Below are 17614 nucleotides of genomic sequence, written 5' to 3' on the forward strand. Positions count from 1 at the left end.
CTATTTGGAGTTGATATATTTGGTTATGAACCACAGAAAAAATTCTTTATCTTTCTTTGTTCATGACCTTTTTTGCTCGAATTGATTTATGTTTACATCCCTTGTCATTTTTATTAAGTAAAGATTTATTTCAGAACAAACCTTCCTTCTCTAGCTCTATTTTTATCTGTACCTTCCATGCATTTATGCTGTGTTTGAAACAAATTAGATATCCTAAGGATACTTAAGAGTGTGAAATAGAGATACCACTCGCCGACTAACAGTCAATGTCTTTGAAATAAGTCCCTTGTAGCACCTGATGTTTTGAACCATAAACTGCCCAAGCCTACAAGGGTTTATTGGGTTTCCCCTGTGAAAAAACTTGTTTTTGTTACAGGCTGTTTTTGCAGCATAGCTGCAAAATCGGCCCTGTAACAAAATCGGCCGAAAACCAGCCCCAGTAAAGAGGTCGGCGGGGGGGGTGGGGGGGGGGGGGGGGGGGCGGCCGAGCACTTTGCCAGGGCCGGTTTTGGTTCCCAGTGTGGCCTTGCTTATGATACATGACTCTCAACCCCCTGAACTACAAAACACTGTGCCCCCTCCTACACTGTGGTTCAGGTCCGGACTGGAAGAGTGGGAGCCGGTTTTCAAGCAGTGGAGGCAGGTTTTGTTCCTTGGGGCTGGATTTGTAGCAGTTCTGCAAAATTGGCCCCTTTAGCAAAAGTCAGCAGTGCAGAAGTGGAAGCAGCGCTGCTTCTCGCTAGCACCCACCCCCCCTCAACGCCCCCCCCCCCCATTTTCAGGGACGATCCAGCAGAATTGCCAGGGCTGGTTTGTGTCCCCAGTCCGGCCCTGCTGTGGTTCACTGTTTCACGACCTTCCGCATGGGAAACAGCCTTTACAACGAGGTTTTTACCACGCTGTGCTTTTACCACACATTTTTTTACATGTGTGTTTTTGCCACATGCATGTCTTTACAATGCATGCCTTTACCACACATTTAAGGTAAGTTGGGGGATGTGGGGGTCTCCCCCCACAAATAGTTTTTTTTTTACGTAGCTAAGCAGTGTGTGGTGATAGCATGCATTGTAAAAAGCATATGAGTAGTAAAAAAGCTGAATGCTGTGCAGAGAAATGTATCACTGTAGGTCAGGGTGCATTGGTGCCAATGTGTGATTTGGACTATACACAGAGGTGTTGAATATCTCCTAGACGTCTGTAAGTGGCTAGTTTGCGTGCATGCTGTAAGATTGCATGTTTGCCATAATGCCTTGTCCGTCTGTGTGTATGCAATATGCAAAGCTAAATCTACTAGCTTTGTTGAACCGTGTTTTTTTTAACCTTTTCCCCATCCCTTTTTATTGATTCATAACTTTTTAATTGATATTTGCTCAATCTGTAAACCATGTCTCATTCTTTAAATGTAATGAAATATTCCCGAGAACTGGCTCATAAACATGTCTCATAGTTTTGTAGGGCTATAAATCAACAGATGTTTTTTTACTTAGCAGGTATACAGCAAAACGTCAACATTGATCACTTTTTGGGCTTTTCATACGTTTAACTGAACATTTGATGCCACAGAGCAAACAGTGATTGCATTGCTTCTAATTTATTTTTTATTTTAAAACGCAACGGCCAAAAATCGAGTGTTGAGACCTTTGTATATTCTACAAACCGCTGCAGTTCGGGTTGTTTTCAACTGTGAGTATTTGACAAATGAAGGAAAACGAACAAAAGCTTTCCTTTGAGCAGACGTCATGAGTGCAATTTGTCTGCATAGTGGGTGATTTTCAACACTACTTACTGACTGAGGGGAATATTTACAACAGAATGGAGTAGCGTGGCGTTAAACAAACATTGCTAACGCCTCACTTCTCCATTCTGAAAAAGCAGGGATGCACCGTATTCCAAAGAATGCCATGCACCCCAGCGTTTCCCCTAGCTCTGGCGCTGAGTTCAGCTGCCTAGCACCAGTGCAAGGGTGTCTGTGTTGGGGAAATGATTGTTTCCCTTCCTGCACATAAACAATCATTCATGGTGTTTTGAAAGGTAATGCAGCCCACATGGAAGTTGCAAAACATCATTTTTTTTATTGTTTATGTGCAGGAAGGGTCGTGCTCTGTTTTATCGCCACTGTCTTCCTTTATGACTGTTTTTGCCTTTTTTCTTTCCCTCCTCTTTTCCTCTTTGCTGCACTTCTCTCTCTCTCATGTTCTCGGTCAAAGTCCTATGATCAAAAATATTTCCAGATCGCTAAAAAGGAGCGCCCGTGGGCACTAGCTGCAACCACTGGTTCAAATTAATTCCTGAGATTGGCTCATGCCGTGGCAGGACACAGGGTCAAAACACTCAGGTTATGATGTAAACTACCAATTGATACGCATGCTTTTAAGGATTGAGAGGTTCTGCAATGAATCTATGCAAATGAGCCAAGCAGAGGTTCGTAAACGAGTAAAACATCATTTCAGACGTTGTCACAATTTAAAAAGGAGACCCATAGCGTTGCACTTTTTTCATAATACATTGATTTTCCTGTTTGATTTCGGCGCATCATTCAAACTCTTGTGAGAGCCAACGTGCAACAGCAAAAATAATAACTAGTTTTAGTTTTGTGCTGTGGTGTAGTGCAGGATCATGTGTATCATGTGGGTAATTGTAATTGCATTTATATAGTGCTTACAACCTCTGAGGAGGTGTTGAAGCGCTTTTTCAGCATGTAGCACACTACTCCAGATCCCCAAGAGGATTAGTGGTGAATTAGTAAATGGTATAGAAAACTTTCAGGCACACAGGTTCAGTATCGCTGCTTCGATTATCTAACAACATGGCGAATTCTTGTGTCCTCTTTGCTAAGAGAAAGTGTAGGAGATACAGGAATAGTGGCTGTAAGCTTGAGTACAGTGACCCAGGAAAAACATGCCTGCACATCATGAACAACAAACCGATCCTTCGTTTTCTATATTGTTGAGGCTAAAAGATGAGGAACCACTAGTTTAGACAAAGTGATTGAGGGGCAGATATCAAGCCATGTAAGGCCACCTTGCGTGGCTAGTGTGGCTTGATAAATCTAGAGTAGCGCAATGTTGCTTTGCCCCAGGGAGGAGTGCCATGGATGCAGCGTGGGTGTTCCCATGTAGCCACCCTTGGATTTAGCCACATTCCTAGATTTACAATTACTAGTAGACGGTAAATGTGTCAAATTGCTGCTCTTCCTCAGGTGAGGTGTAATAAGGAGAAATATCTTTATTTCTCCTTGTTTCACTTGTTTCTTCTTTATACATGTACCACATTCTGCAGCACACATCGAAAGAAGAAAATGCCTCAATCAATCAATCAATCAATCTATTTGTAGAGCGCGCTATTTACCCGTGAGGGTCTCAAGGCGCTGAGGTGGGGGGGGGGCTTCGCTACTGTTCGAAGAGCCAGGTCTTGAGGAGTTTTCTGAAGGCGAGCAGGTCTTCGGTCTACCGTAGGTGGGTAGGAAGGGTGTTCCAGGCCTTGGCGGCGAGGTAGTAGAAGGATCTGCCGCCTGTGGTTGTTCGTTGGATGCAGGGGACGGCGGCGAGGGCGAGGCTGGTGGAGCGGAGCTGGTAGGTCGGGGTGTGGAAGCTGAGTCTGCTGTTCAGGTAGGCTGGTCTGGCGTTGTGGAGTGCTTTGTGTGCGTGGGTCAGGAGTTTGAAGGTGATCCTCTTGTCGACGGGGAGCCAGTGTAGGTTTCTCAGGTGGGGGGGTGATGTGGCTGCGTGGGGGACGTTGATGATAAGTCGGGCGGAGGCATTTTGGATGCGCTGTAGTCGTCGTATGTGTTTGGCTGCGATTCCGGCGTAGAGTGCATTGCCGTAGTCCAGCCTGCTGCTGACGAGGACCTGTGTCACCATTCTTCTTGTTTCAGTCAGGATTCACATGTAGATCCTGCTGAGCATGCGGAGGGTGTTGTAGCAGGAGGAGGAGACGGCGTTGACCTGTTTGGACATGGAGAGGGAGGAGTGGAGGATGAATCCAAGATTGTATGCATGGTCGGTGGGTGTCGGCGCTGTCCCAGGAGTGGTTGGACTGCAGGAATCGTCCATGGCTGAGGGGTTGGGTCCGAGGATGAGGACCTCCGTCTTGTCCAAGTTCAGTTTCAGACGGCTGCTCCTCATCCAGTCTGCGATGGCCTTCATTCCATCATGGATGTTGGTTTTGGCGGTGCGTGGGTCCTTGGTGAGGGAGAGGATGAGCTGAGTGTCGTCGGGGTAGGAGATGATGTTGAGGTTGTGGTGGCGGGCCACTTGTGCGAGGATGGCCATTTAGATGTTGAACAGCGTCGGGCTGAGGGAGGAACCCTGGGGGACGCCGCAGATGATGTTGGTGGCTTCGGATCGGAAAGGTGGGAGGCGAACGGTCTGGGATCTGTCGCAGAGGAAGGATGTGGTCCAGTCGAGGGCCTTCTCTTGGATACCGGCTTCTTGGAGGAGTGTTTTTAGAGTGCGATGGCAGACTGTGTCGAAGGCCGCGGAGAGGTCCAGGAGGATGAGGGCAGATGTTTCGCGGTTGTCTAATTGCCACCTGTTGTCGTCTGTGGCGGCGATGAGGGCTGTCTTGGTGCTGTGGTTTCGTCTGAAACCGGATTGGGACGGGTCCAGGATGTTGTTGACTTCGAGGTGGTGGGTCAGTTGCATGTTTACGATTTTCTCGATGACCTTCACCGGGAACGGGAGCAGGGAGATGGGCCGGAAGTTCTTGAGGTCCGCCTTGGGCTTTTTGAGGAGGGCATTGATTTCGGCGTGCTTCCAGCTTTCCGGGAATGTCGCTGTTTCGAAGGAGATGTTGATGATCTTCCGTAGTTGGGGTGCGATGGCTGCGTCTGCCTTGTTGAATATGTGGTGTGGGGACTGGTCTGTCGGTGATCCTGAGTGGATGGAGTTCATGACCTTGAGTGTCTCGTCGTCGCTGACATTGGACCAGGAGGTCAGGCGGTTGGTGCTGTTGGTGTTCGGGAGAGGGGTGGAGTCTGGCGTGGTCGGGCCAGTCGTGGTGTTGAAGCTTTCGTGGATGTCGGCGATCTTGCGGTGGAAGAAGATGGCCAGTGAGTCACACAGTTCCTGTGAGGGCGGGATGTCGTTGGTGTTGGCGCTGGGGTTGGAGAGTTCTTTTACGATGCGGAAGAGCTCTTTTCTGTCCTGTGCGTTTTTATCCGGCGGTTTTTGAAGGAGGATCTCTTGGCTGATGTGATGAGGTGGTGGTGTCTGCGGGTGGAGTCCTTGAGGGTTGCGTGGTTGTCTGGTGTGCGTTCGTGGAGCCATTTCTTCTCCAGTTTCCGGCGTGCGTGCTTGGAGGCCAGGAGCTCATCGGTGAACCAGGTGGCTCTCTTGCTGGCGTGGTTGTTGGAGGGTTTCTTCAGTGGGGCGAGGGGGTTGGCACAGTCGTTGATCCACTGTCTGAGGTTGCGGGCTGCGGCGTCTGGGTTGGTGGGGTCGGTGGGTGGGTTCTGGGAGAGGGTGGTGATCAGCTGATCTTCGGTGACTTTGCTCCAGCAGGGGCGAGACAGCTGTTGGGTGCGATGGTGCGTGGTTGGTTTTTTTGAAGGTGAAGTGAATGCAGCGGTGGTCGGTCCAGTGGGGTTCGGTGGTGTGGTCGAAGGTGACGTGGGTGCTTGTGGAGAAGATGGCGTTCATTGTGCGGCCGGCGGCGTGGGTGGGCGCGGTGACAAGTTGTCTGAGGCCGAGGTTGATGAGGTTGTCGATCAGCGTGGAGGAGTTGGCGTCGTTGTTGTTCTCGAGGAGGAAGTTCAGGTCCCCGAGGAGGATGTAGTCAGTGGAGGCGAGTGCGTGGGTCCTGGGGAGGTCGTCGATGGAGTTGCTGAAGCGGGCCCGGGGTCCGGGGGGTCTGTAGATGAGAGTTCCTCTGAGGATGGTGTTGGGGTCTGTGTGGATCCGGAAGTGCAGGTGTTCGGCGGTGTTGAGGGAGTCGTCTGCGTGGGTGGTGACCTTGAGGGTGGACTTGTGGACAATGGCTATTCCTCCTCCGATGCCGTTGGCACGGTCCCTGCGGGTGATCTTGTATTCGTCTGGGATGGCCACGGCGATGTCTGGTGCAGAGGAGTCGTTCCACCACGTTTCGGTCAGGAAGGCTACGTCCGGGCCTGTGGTATCGAGCAGGTCCCAGAGCTCGATGGAATGTTTGCGTGCGGAGCAGGTGTTGAGGAGTAATTAGCGGAGGTGGTTGGGTCTGGTTCTTGGTGGTTTGATGGTTCTGTTGCAGGTGAATCTGCAGCTGCGGCAGGAGAAGGGTCCTTGGTTGTATTTCGGGGCGGCCTGGTTGCAGCGTTGGTCTCGGCCGGTGTTGAGAGCGTGGAGGGAGTCGGCGTCGTAGCTGAGTCTGGGTCGGGTGCGGTGGGGGCGCGGGGGCCATGGGTTCTGGCGCTGGGCGCGGTCCAGGCAAGGACGGGCACATAAGGGCTTGCCTTAGGTGCGCCAGAGGCGCGCCAGCGGCGCGCCCACTGAGTGTGCCCGCCGAGCGCGCCCGCTGAGCGTGCCCGCTGAGCGCGCCCGCTACGCGGCCACGTAGTGTCTTCTATATGAGGGGATGTGGGAGGGAAGAGCAGCTGGGATGCGGGAGAGGGGCGGTGAATGGGATTGCAGGTGGGCGGGGCCGCAGGGATGCCGCAGCGGGAAAAACGGGCGGGGGCCGCGGGAGAACTGGGCGCAGGAAGGAAAAACAAGGTTAGGCAAGAAAATAAGTACAGGCACAGAGAAATAAAAACAAGTCTGGGCAAGAAAGCAAGTTAGGCACAGGGGTATAAAAACAAGTCTGGGCAAGAAAGCAAGTACAGGCACAGGGGAATAAAAACAAGTCAGGGCAAGAAAGCAAGTACAGGCACAGGGGAATAAAAACAAGTCTGGGCAAGAAACCAAGTACAGACACAGGGGAATAAAAACAAGTCTGGGCAAGAAAGCAAGTACAGGCACAGGGGAATAAGAACAAGTCTGGGCAAGAAAGCAAGCTAGGCACAGGGGAAAAATACAAGATTAGGCAAAAACAATGCAGGCAGAGCCGCGCAGCAGCGTGGGGACCGACCTGCCTGTGAGTAGGGTAATAGGTCGCTCCTTTCACCGCTGCGCGGCTTCCATATGAGGGGATGTGGGAGGGAGGATCGTGTTTGTGCAGGAAGGTGCCCCTTCTTGCACAAAAAATAATCCTGTCTGCGATGCAGTCCCCCTTACACCATGGCTCAAGGCTACCTGCATTGGAGCTAGGCAGCACATTGTACACCAGTGCAAGGAAAGGACAGCAATGTGCTGTATCATGGTAAATTCGGTGCATTCCGGCCCTTTCACGCAGCGCAGCAAGGTGGCTTGCTGAGCTGCATGAAATAATGATAAATGTACGTCTGAATGTATAGACTTAGAAGATGGGTTGAGACAGTCTGCATCAATAAATCTAGAGGCCTCACTTGGCAGCAAGATACATGTACTGCACAGGCCTTTCTAACGGAACCAGCATGTTGCCCATTGGAATTGATGTGACTGCTGGAGGCTGTAAACAACTTCAACAGTCCATGACAGACTAATGCCCTTGTAACCGGGAGACTTTACAATATGCGCTGACCCTTCTTTCTTAGAGAGGCCAGCACAAAGCGCATTGCATGCAGCACACACCACACTGATGATGTATGCCGATGCACACCTAGATATATGTAATTCTTTGTCCTGTCACAAAGGCTGGAGATTATTGACACAGAGGTACTGTTAATCGATGAGGGCATGTGTAAAACACATTCATCATTTCCCATCAGTCATGTGCTCAGTGCATGGTATGCAGTGGCCCACAGAAGACTGATGTGTGGGGACATCAGGCCCTGCTACAGCTCTCTCTGGCTTATGGAGAATTAAGCCCTTCTTCAGGAAATTGATTTTTTCTGAATTTGTTGAAGTAATATAATTGGAGCAGAGCACGTGTTTATTTTACTGTGCTCAGAAAGAAGGATATAGTCATTCTCCCACAAGTCTGGAGAAAAGTGGAACTTCCACAATAAGCTGGTTACCCCAGCTGCCCAGAAGATTATTTCAATTTCAATTTCAATTATATTACTTCAAGATTATTTCAGAAAAAAAGAAGTGTGTAGAAATCTAATGGCTACTGGGATACTACTATGGCTCAGAGCAACATCTGCAGCTACCAAACACCCACCGCACCTAGCTGCCAATTAGAAAACGTCCTTTCAGTGCCGAGTGCCTTGGTTCCCTGATCATTCCCTGTGCCATCCATCCCAATGTAGCCACTCATTTCGAGTTGGCAGGATAAGGTTTAGCTGCAGGGATACCGATGGCCTGAAATCTCCATCGAAAGACGATACCCACGCACCTGAATCCACACATCATGAGGAAATGATACTACTCTGGGCGACCCCTGCCCACCCCCCCCCCACCCCACCCCCCCTGCCCCCCGTGATGTCGTTAGTCTCCATCGTAAACAGTGATGTGCTATCTCTGCTTCCATGTAACTCTTATTTAATTTTTCCGTAATTATTATTTTAATCTGTTTTTGTTGTAAAAATTGGATTTAATCAATTGTGTTTATGTAAATCAAAATAGCCAAATGCCCAAACTGTATTTTAATGAGAAAAGGGATCTGTAAGATGTCACCGTTTTCATCCACACGCAACGTGCACCTTTGATTTATTGCATTTGGTTATTAGTTCATCATTTTATCATGTCTTTTGTCAATGGAGTTTTTTTCTCGCCTCGCTGAGTGAGCAGTATAACACTAAACCAGAAAGGATGTATAAATTAAACTATCTATATTATTAATAGTATAATATTGAAGGGCCCGAGTCACACATGCACACTGGAAACGTTCAAGTCTCTGCTTGACATACTTTCGCGTTTTTTGCGAAGCCACTTTGGCAGCAGATTTCCGACATTCTTAAGTGGCACCTTGGGCAATGACGTAGCTTTTCCTAGGGGAGTTTAGCAGAGGTGATCAGGAAAATACAGTTAAGATTATGTACACCTGCGCACTTCAAACGTAACTTTATTCAGACATGTGTGCAATGCCTTTCAAACTTACACCTGAATGATTCAGATGTAAGTAGTATAGCCACTGGGCGTGGCTATCATTGGTGTTTCAGGCTCTGTGGGTCTGGGGGCTCAAAAGTATGAGGGAAGTTCAATGAACCGTTATGATTTCTGTATCTTGGTCATGGGGCCCATTTGGGTCTATAATACATTTTCTTTGACAGTAGATGTTTCAATTGCCCTTTTACTCCAGTTGATGAAGTGTTTATGGGGGTGAAAGCCCCCTGCCATCAGCAGCCCACATCACCACACCCACGTGGTACAAGACAGCCAATCCCTAAGAAAGGTGGATGTACACCAGTTGCTTTATTATCCATGGTGAATTGGACTGAAACTGACAGCACTGCTTCAGTGGTCATGTGGTACTATTTCGGCCATGGATGCTGATTGTGAATCAAGACCTGTGGTTATTAAGTCTACAGGCACACATCTTCTAGTAACATTTTACTTATATTTGTTAAAATGTCTCTGGTGTTCTAACTCTGTTCAAGTAGATTTAACTTCTGAAGATTCACTTTGAGATAAAATAGGCAGCAGGACTGCATGGAATGAAAATTCCCTTGGAGCACTAAGCTTCTTCCGTAATAAATTACAGATGATACAAAACTCTGGAGCCAAGCTATATTTGCATCATAAAATATTATCACAACCCTTCGAATTTTTTGCTAAATTCCCTTCAAGACACTGTGCTTAGCACGCCGACCATTCAAAGAATTCAGCAGTAGATAGCTCCAAAAACAATTTCAAACTCAATATGCAGCCTTCACACCAACTCAGTTATGCAAATCATAATGCATTGTTTTAATAAAATTGAACTCTGAAGCTATTCCTTCTCTCTCCAAGTCACCATACTCTGGAACACCCTGCTCATCTAAGTAAGGAAATACTGGAACCCAGATGGTGGATCAAAGGCAATAAAAGATGGCTTTTATATTTTCAGGCATGAAATTGAGCCTCATTCCCACTCCAGACAACCCTTCACAACTGTCCATTCACTTCTGATGCCTCAGGGCAAGGCCGCTATGACACATACCATAATTCTGCTGCCCTGCACAGCCATTTTCAAATAGTTGGTTGGCTTACATATTAGACAACCCAGGACTTTCCTTCCTCTCACCTCAATGTATCAAGTCTGAGAGCACAATGGGCTGACTGTGTAAATTATAGTCAATTCAGCTGCTTGGTTGAAATGCCTAAAACCTGATCAATCATGAAATGTAGCATGGATTCTCCTGGGAAACCAGACAAATTATGTTGCAGCATTCAATTATTTCTGGGGCTTCCCTTTCTTTCTCTTGCCTTCCCACCTCTTTCGCCATGTCGAGGTGGCCTCCATAGACATTCTAAAGTGGATCACAATCTACTTCCTTATGTATACCATCACTGCTTTTGGGTGAAACTCAGAGACCCCCTCTTGGGAGCTGTAGTTTTTTTCCCCAACAATTGTTCCTCTACTAATGTCCATCAATAGATTTGCCTGGTCACATTCTTCACCACTTCTGGGTAGACCTCGTAGACCATTGACATAGGGTGTGCAGTAGATTTTTCACTGGGCTGTACCGTCACGGCTTCTGGGTGGACTATATAGATTGTGAGAGCTTGGGGCCAAACCAGCAGTTACTTCGAGAGTGAGATTAAAACACCATTAACCCCTTCGGTGCTCATGACGGAACGGTTCCGTCATGAGCTTCGGTTGGCCTGTGCTCATGACGGAACCGTTCCGTCATGAGTCCATAGGTTCTTTAGAACCTTCAGCACCGCAGAGGAATTCACGCAGCACTGAAGGGGTTAAAGGGCAATAAATGAGGCCAAACAGGAATTCACTCAACACTTAATTTGAATTTTGTAAAGTTTAGTTATAGAATGAGAAGTAGCTCAATGTAACTCAATCTTAATATAATCATATAGAAATACAGAAATGGCAGAACTAGTCCAAATGTCATTGGGCTGTTCTCCTTGAGAAGCATGAGCAACTTATCTCTCCCGACACTCTTCTTAAGTGGCATCCTTATTTTAAAGGAATCCGATAAAGGTAAGCAAAGGAAGAAAACAAAGGTGTCCGCTGTCAGAGTCTTCAGTAGAAGTACTTCAGCAAATGGTCAAGCAGCATAAAGAAACTCAAGTAGAGGCATCGGTGTACTCTCCGTGAAAACCTAAGATAGACTTTCTCTCCCTCTCTAAGCACAGCACATATTATCGGTTGACACTCTCACTTGACTTATTAGTTGGTGAATTTCCATAGCTCTGACACGACTGGATACTTTCACCACCTTTCCCATATCAAAGAGTTGTAATCTTCTTGTGTCCTTGATCATTCCTATCCGCTCCCATGAGAACTCCTCCCCTCTTTTCTTACCAGGATTTCCTCAGCCGACTACTTCTTCTCATGCTTTGCTATCAATTAAGACAAACTCCTTTATTCTAACTAATGAGGCTTATCCACACCTGTGGTGGAAACAAAATGAGACAAAACATTCTATAGCAAAGGCTAAACACAAACAAAAGAGAGATTGCAAAGCATGCTTGCACTGAAACATAATGTTAGGCTGGAATGAAACTGCATATCAAGTTAAACCAAAATACATGTTATGCCTTAAAATAACAGCAAGCTTTAGCAAGTGCACTAGGTTACAACTATGCGCATCAAATGCAACTGCACCATAAATGAAATCTCATAACACACAAATAATGTTAAATCTATTAAGGATTATTAATAAAAATCTCTCAAATGAGCATAATATTGTGTCATACCTGGATCTCCTAACCATTACTTTGTACATTTCGTTTAATTTGTTTCACAGTAAACCTTCTATAAATTTCTCCTATTCATTAATAAAACAGTACAGTAAATTTCCCTATTAATCACAACTTAAACACACATCATAAAAGCTGCAACTGTTATACATGGAGCACTGTATACATGAGATACTACATCTTTAACTTTTAGTATATTAAGGGCACAAAACACATTTGAGTGCTGACTACTCATAGATATGATGCACTCATACTTTTATCTCAGATTGTATCAAGATTACACTTCCTAAAGATCATCTACCAAGGTGCCAATGGCTTTCCTGGCATTCCGGGGTTGTGACTCTACAAACTGTTTGGGGCTCTTATACTCAACCAGTGTTAAAATATTACATGACATAACATAACATAACATAACACCACACAACACAGCCCAACACAACACAACACACCACAACATAACATAACACACTAGAGGCCTGATTCACAAAGGTAAACATACGCTTTTGTGTAAGTTTGCAATTGTTTGTTATTCAGAAAGGTATTACACGAGTTGCGTCTTTATGACTGTCCTATCTTTTTATGTGCAGCGATCTGTAGGTCGTAAAGACCCATGCAGTAAAATACCTTTCTGAATAGCAATAGCAAACAATCGTAAATTTACACAAAAGTGTAAGTTTACCATTGTGAATCAGGCCATGACATTTATGTGTAAATTGTGAAACTGAAATGTATACTTGGGTCCTCACATACACGGAATTAAAATTGCCTCAGGAAATTGGTCCTTAGTGTCCTGGAGATTAATCTGGAGCCCCCTTTTTAGCTGTCTGTAATACAACATGTTATTAAAAAGTCAAAGAAATCTTGAAAGTACTACAATACAAAATACATAGAGACATCAGCTTTGCTTCAGCCCACTACATCATATTCTTAGTGATCTTTTTAGCACTATCTCTTGAGGAAGGACCAAGAGAGTTTTACTATGCCAGCAGGGGTGTAATTTGAGCCTCTGAATGAATGATGAGTCATCTTCCAAGGGTATATAAAGCATATGATGATACTTTCTACTGGAATCTTTTACCTTTGCTTTTAGAGGATTGTAGTGACTGGCTGCATTTGGCATGCAATTGTAGCATATAGGACATAGAGGCCTAAAGGCTGTGTGTGGCTGTTTTAGTTTTGTATTCTCTGCAGGTGTTGTAAACAATCCCCATTTTATCCCAATAGACATCAAGTACTGTAATACAAGTGTGATAGAATGCCAGAATACCATTTCAAGTGAGTGGTGCGCTATGCAAATACACATAACATTACATCCTACTTCGCAGTGCTTTGGTTGTCTTTAGGGTTGAATGCCTTTCACCTTTTAGTAAGTTTGGAGGGAAAAATATATGCTTTTCTTATAGAAATTATAAACCTGAGGAAAAGGATACAATCTAACATCAATCAAATTTACCAGTATACTGAAGTTAATGATGGGTTGGAAAGGCTTGTGGAATTGGATGCTCAAATGAAGGCTAAGGATCTGATTTACAGTTTGGCAGGTAAAGTGCAGTCTCTTCAAGTGGCCGAGGATATTACTTATGACACCCTGAGACTACTGTCTGTCAAATTTAGAGCTGACCACTAGTCACATGGTCATCTCAATACATACAAACTGCCATTCTTTGTAATGTATTAAAATTTGGTGGACAGCCACCGTCAGTTTTGACAACTGTTCACTAAACTTTTAAAGTTGTTTTAAAAAAAAACTCTTGAAGCCTGTACTTGCTTTTGAAAAACAAAAAACAAATGACCCCCTGCAGGAAAGTGCCCATTTTTGCATGGTTACCTTCCACCTTTTGCCTGATATCTGATATATTTTGACTTCATGTGCCCAGGGCCCCTGCCATTCATGTTCCATGGCCTTTGTTCTTTCCCAAAGCTGAACTTTCCACAATTGCCATATCTCTTGCCACAGGTAAGCCCTTTGTAGAAGGTACCATGTATACCAAAGGCACTCTGACAGGGGAAGGCATCTAAGGCCCGCAGCACCTATGGTGCCACACTTAGAGGCCCTGTACCTTAACACCCACATAATGCCATTGCAGGGTGCATGTTTTGGTTCAGAGAAAAGTGAAGAGTCGACATGGCACACATCTCTGTGTGCCATGCCTGAAATCGACTGCCTGTGACCTAGGTAAGCCACCCCTCTAGCAGGGTGCACTAGACCACAGGGGAGGGTACAGTTGCATGAGCACTGTACCCCCACAGTGCCCAAGTCCACTCTTAGACATTGCAAGTGCAGTAAAGCCATAAAGACTATATGATCTGGGAGTTGGTCATTACGAACTCCACAGCTCCATAAAGATTTTACTGAAAACTGGGAAGTTTGGTTGCAAACTTCTCAGCACATTAAACCCACACTGATGTCAGTTTGACATTTCATGTAAAAGGCACTCAGAGGGCATCTTAGAGATGCCCTCTGGAAAACTACCTGCCCCGGTGTCGTTCCTGAATGGCTGCCAGCCATTTGCCACAACCAAACAGGTTCTGGACCCCTGCGTAGAGCATATCTGCTCTCTGGTTCCAGAAACAAAGCCCATCTTGGGCAGAGGTGTCATGCCTCCTCCCCCAGGATGGGCTGGGTCCATGAAGGGGAAGCTTTAAAGGCCTGCTGCCTTTGTAATCTGTTCCTGCCTTTTGCTGCCCCCAGCAACTGGTTCCCACCGGTTCTGGCCCCACTATGGGTGGGAAAATCAGTGGAGGAGAGGTGTTCACACCTTTCCCAACCCCACCCCTCAGGCGGGGGAGGCGAGGTGAAGCACACATCTCAGTCCCCTCCATCTTGTAGATGAGAGAACCCAGTCAATTAGGAAGAAGCTCATGCCACCCTCCCACTGGAGGATGGTATAATGGGGGTGTACTCACCCCAGGGATGGGACCCATATGTCCCGACCTGCCCACCCCTGTAAATGCCCCTACATTTAGTATTTAGGAGTGGCCCTGAGCCTTGCCTCTTAAGAATTAAGGAAGAAAGAAGAAGGACCAAATAAATGTGCTGACCCTGGAAGAAGAGGACACCAGCTGCGTTGGCCCCAAACCTACAGGCCTGTCCCGACTCTGACCTGACTATAATGGAAACCTCAGCATGTCCAGTAGCCCCCCAGTGCATGGAGACCCTGCCCTGTACTTGATTTAATTACTCTGCCTCCTGTGAGCACTGGATTTGCTCAGCAAAGGCTTCCAACACAGAATCCGAATCCAGGCGGCTCTGCAGCTCTGCATCACTCTGCACCTGATGCCCATGGTCCAAATTTGTGTGTCCCTACACCACGAGGAGGTCTTCTCAATGATCCTGACCTGGGATCTGGTGATCCCTGACCTCCCTCAAGCTTCCAGCCGATGACTGCAGCTTCAACCTGAAGGATCACCTCAACCGCGACCTGAGCTGGAAAAAGATCCAACGCCAACAGACACAGCTCCAGCTGATGTCCCACAGCTTTGGGTGGCCCAACCAACGGTGCACAGGCATCTTCCAAGAACCCAACTTACCTCTCCAGTCAGTGGTTGTCTCCAGGAAGCCTCCCTGACTGAGCCTGCAGCAATTGTTCTGAATCGGAGAACTTCACTGAAATCCACAGGGCGCCCAATGTCTCCTTGGCACACTGCATCCGGCCGCCTTCATGCCGCTGGTAGTGCAGCTCCTGTGCTGATTGTTGGCTGCTGCAGTGCTAATCATTACTGCAGGAGTTTTGCTCCCACAGCCCAGTGACCTGCTTGTGAGCAGTCCCTGATCGAAGTCCCCCTTAGCCCCTTTAACTAACATTGGTCCCCTGCACTCTGCACCCGGCCATCCCTGTGCCGCTGGTGGTGCAATTTGAGTGCCTAACTGGACCTTGGGGAACCTTAGTGCTAACCCCTGACAGTCATATTCGCAAGTCGTTTACTTACCTGTAAACCGTTAACCCTCTTTTTCCCATCGGAACCAATGTTACGAGTTTTCTGTTCCTAAAAATGTCTGTGTTAACCTGTATTTTATATGAAAAAAGTAGCTGTATCTTAAATTTGAAAACGTCTTACTTACTTTGTATTGTAGGATCTACGGGGTGAAATCTAGGCTTATCACTCAGAGTAGTCGATGTAATCTAAAAGGACAAATAAAGTAATCAAACGTAATTTCTACGTAATTTAAACAATTTTCATAGTATATACAAACCTGTAACGATTGCAAATCCATTCCCAAATGCATTACTTTGTAAAGTTTTACAATTACAAGTACATTTTACCCACCTGTACCAAGTCCTGCTTGGTTCTAAAAATAAAACATAAGTATACATTTTTATGCCTACTAATTGGTCTGGATTCTGCCACTGAGTGTGTGTAATCAGTCCTTGATTGAGTGAATGGAATAAATGCTTAACACACCCTCCTGATAACTGCTCGCCCACACTACCACAAAGAGAGCTTTTAGTGATTATCTAATTTAAACTCGACTATACCTTTGGAGGATCACCTGGACTCTGTGCACACCATACCTTACTTTGGTATACGGAATACAGAGCCAGCTTTCTACATCCCCACACCCTGGGAGTTTTTTTTTTTTTGTTTTTTGGTGTAAGACTTTTATTTCACATTGTCACAGAGTTAATATACATTTACATCGCCTACAACCTGATGAGGCCGGCTCAACATTTTGTTGGTGTCATTAATCATATCGCTGTTCATACACGGCCCATCAGCCGACAACCGTAGGTCCGGCGGCGTGTCCATGCCTTGGTTATCAAGTTTGTAATGAGACAATGTGGTACACTGGTACAGTGGCGCTTATTGTCTTACATTTTGTTCATTATATTTGCAACCTCCGTAACTTAGAGGAACAATTCAACACAACCCCTAAAAAACTTAAAGCACTGCATCACAGCATTCTACCCCCTCCATCACTTCGCCGAGTAAACCCCCCTTTCCAACAAGAGGTCAGTGTCAATTCAGCTCTGTTTGCGTGTCCCGGTCCGCAGCAATCGTTACCAGGTATTGTCTAAAGGGCGCCCAATAGTCTCTGGGGCGCGAGCCCGCTGGCAGCTCCTCCTTGTATGTGGCTAGTGTGTCACAGCAATATGCCAAGTCCTCCAACCAACTTTTCACCCTAGGTTTCATTTTACTGCTCCAGTGCAGTGATACTCTCCTTTTCGCCATTAGCAGGGCAATCACACACAGTCTCCGCCTCTGCGCTTTCAGCTGCGGCACCAGTCCTAGCAAACAGATTTTGGCCGTATATGGCAGCGTCGCCCCCAGCATGTCGTTAACGGCCTTTATCACTTGCACCCAATACTGCGCTACCAAGTTACAGTGCCACGCTAAGTGCATAAAGTCCGCATCATCCTGCCCACACCTTACGCAGTTGGAGTTATCCCTCAAGCCGTACCTGAGTAATCTGTGAGGCGTGTGATACACTTGATACAAGTATTTATAGTGAATCAGTCTTAGATTGCCATTTGGTGTCAGCATTCCCGTCAGTATACAGGATGTCTCCCATTCCACTTCTGTGAGGGTATCATCTAGCGCTGTGCACCATTTTTCCCGGGCCCGTGCAGTGTTACCCCCTATATGTGTCTGCGCACTGTTGTAGAGTCTAGACACCAAGTGTGAGGCCGAGGGTGTGGTGAGAACTAGTTGCAAAGGGGCTAGTGCCTGAGGCTCGTCCGGGAATGTCGGGTAGTATTCTTTCATTGCCCTCTGTAGTCTATAGTAGTTGAAACTAAAGAGCAATGTCGGATTTTGAATGTAGTTCAGTGCGTGTAGCGTCCAAACTTCCCGTCCTTGTATAGATCGCCCAATCTATC

The sequence above is a fragment of the Lissotriton vulgaris genome, chromosome 6 (genome assembly GCF_964263255.1).
Source record: "Lissotriton vulgaris chromosome 6, aLisVul1.2, whole genome shotgun sequence".
In the NCBI taxonomy this organism is placed as follows: Eukaryota; Metazoa; Chordata; class Amphibia; order Caudata; family Salamandridae; genus Lissotriton; species Lissotriton vulgaris.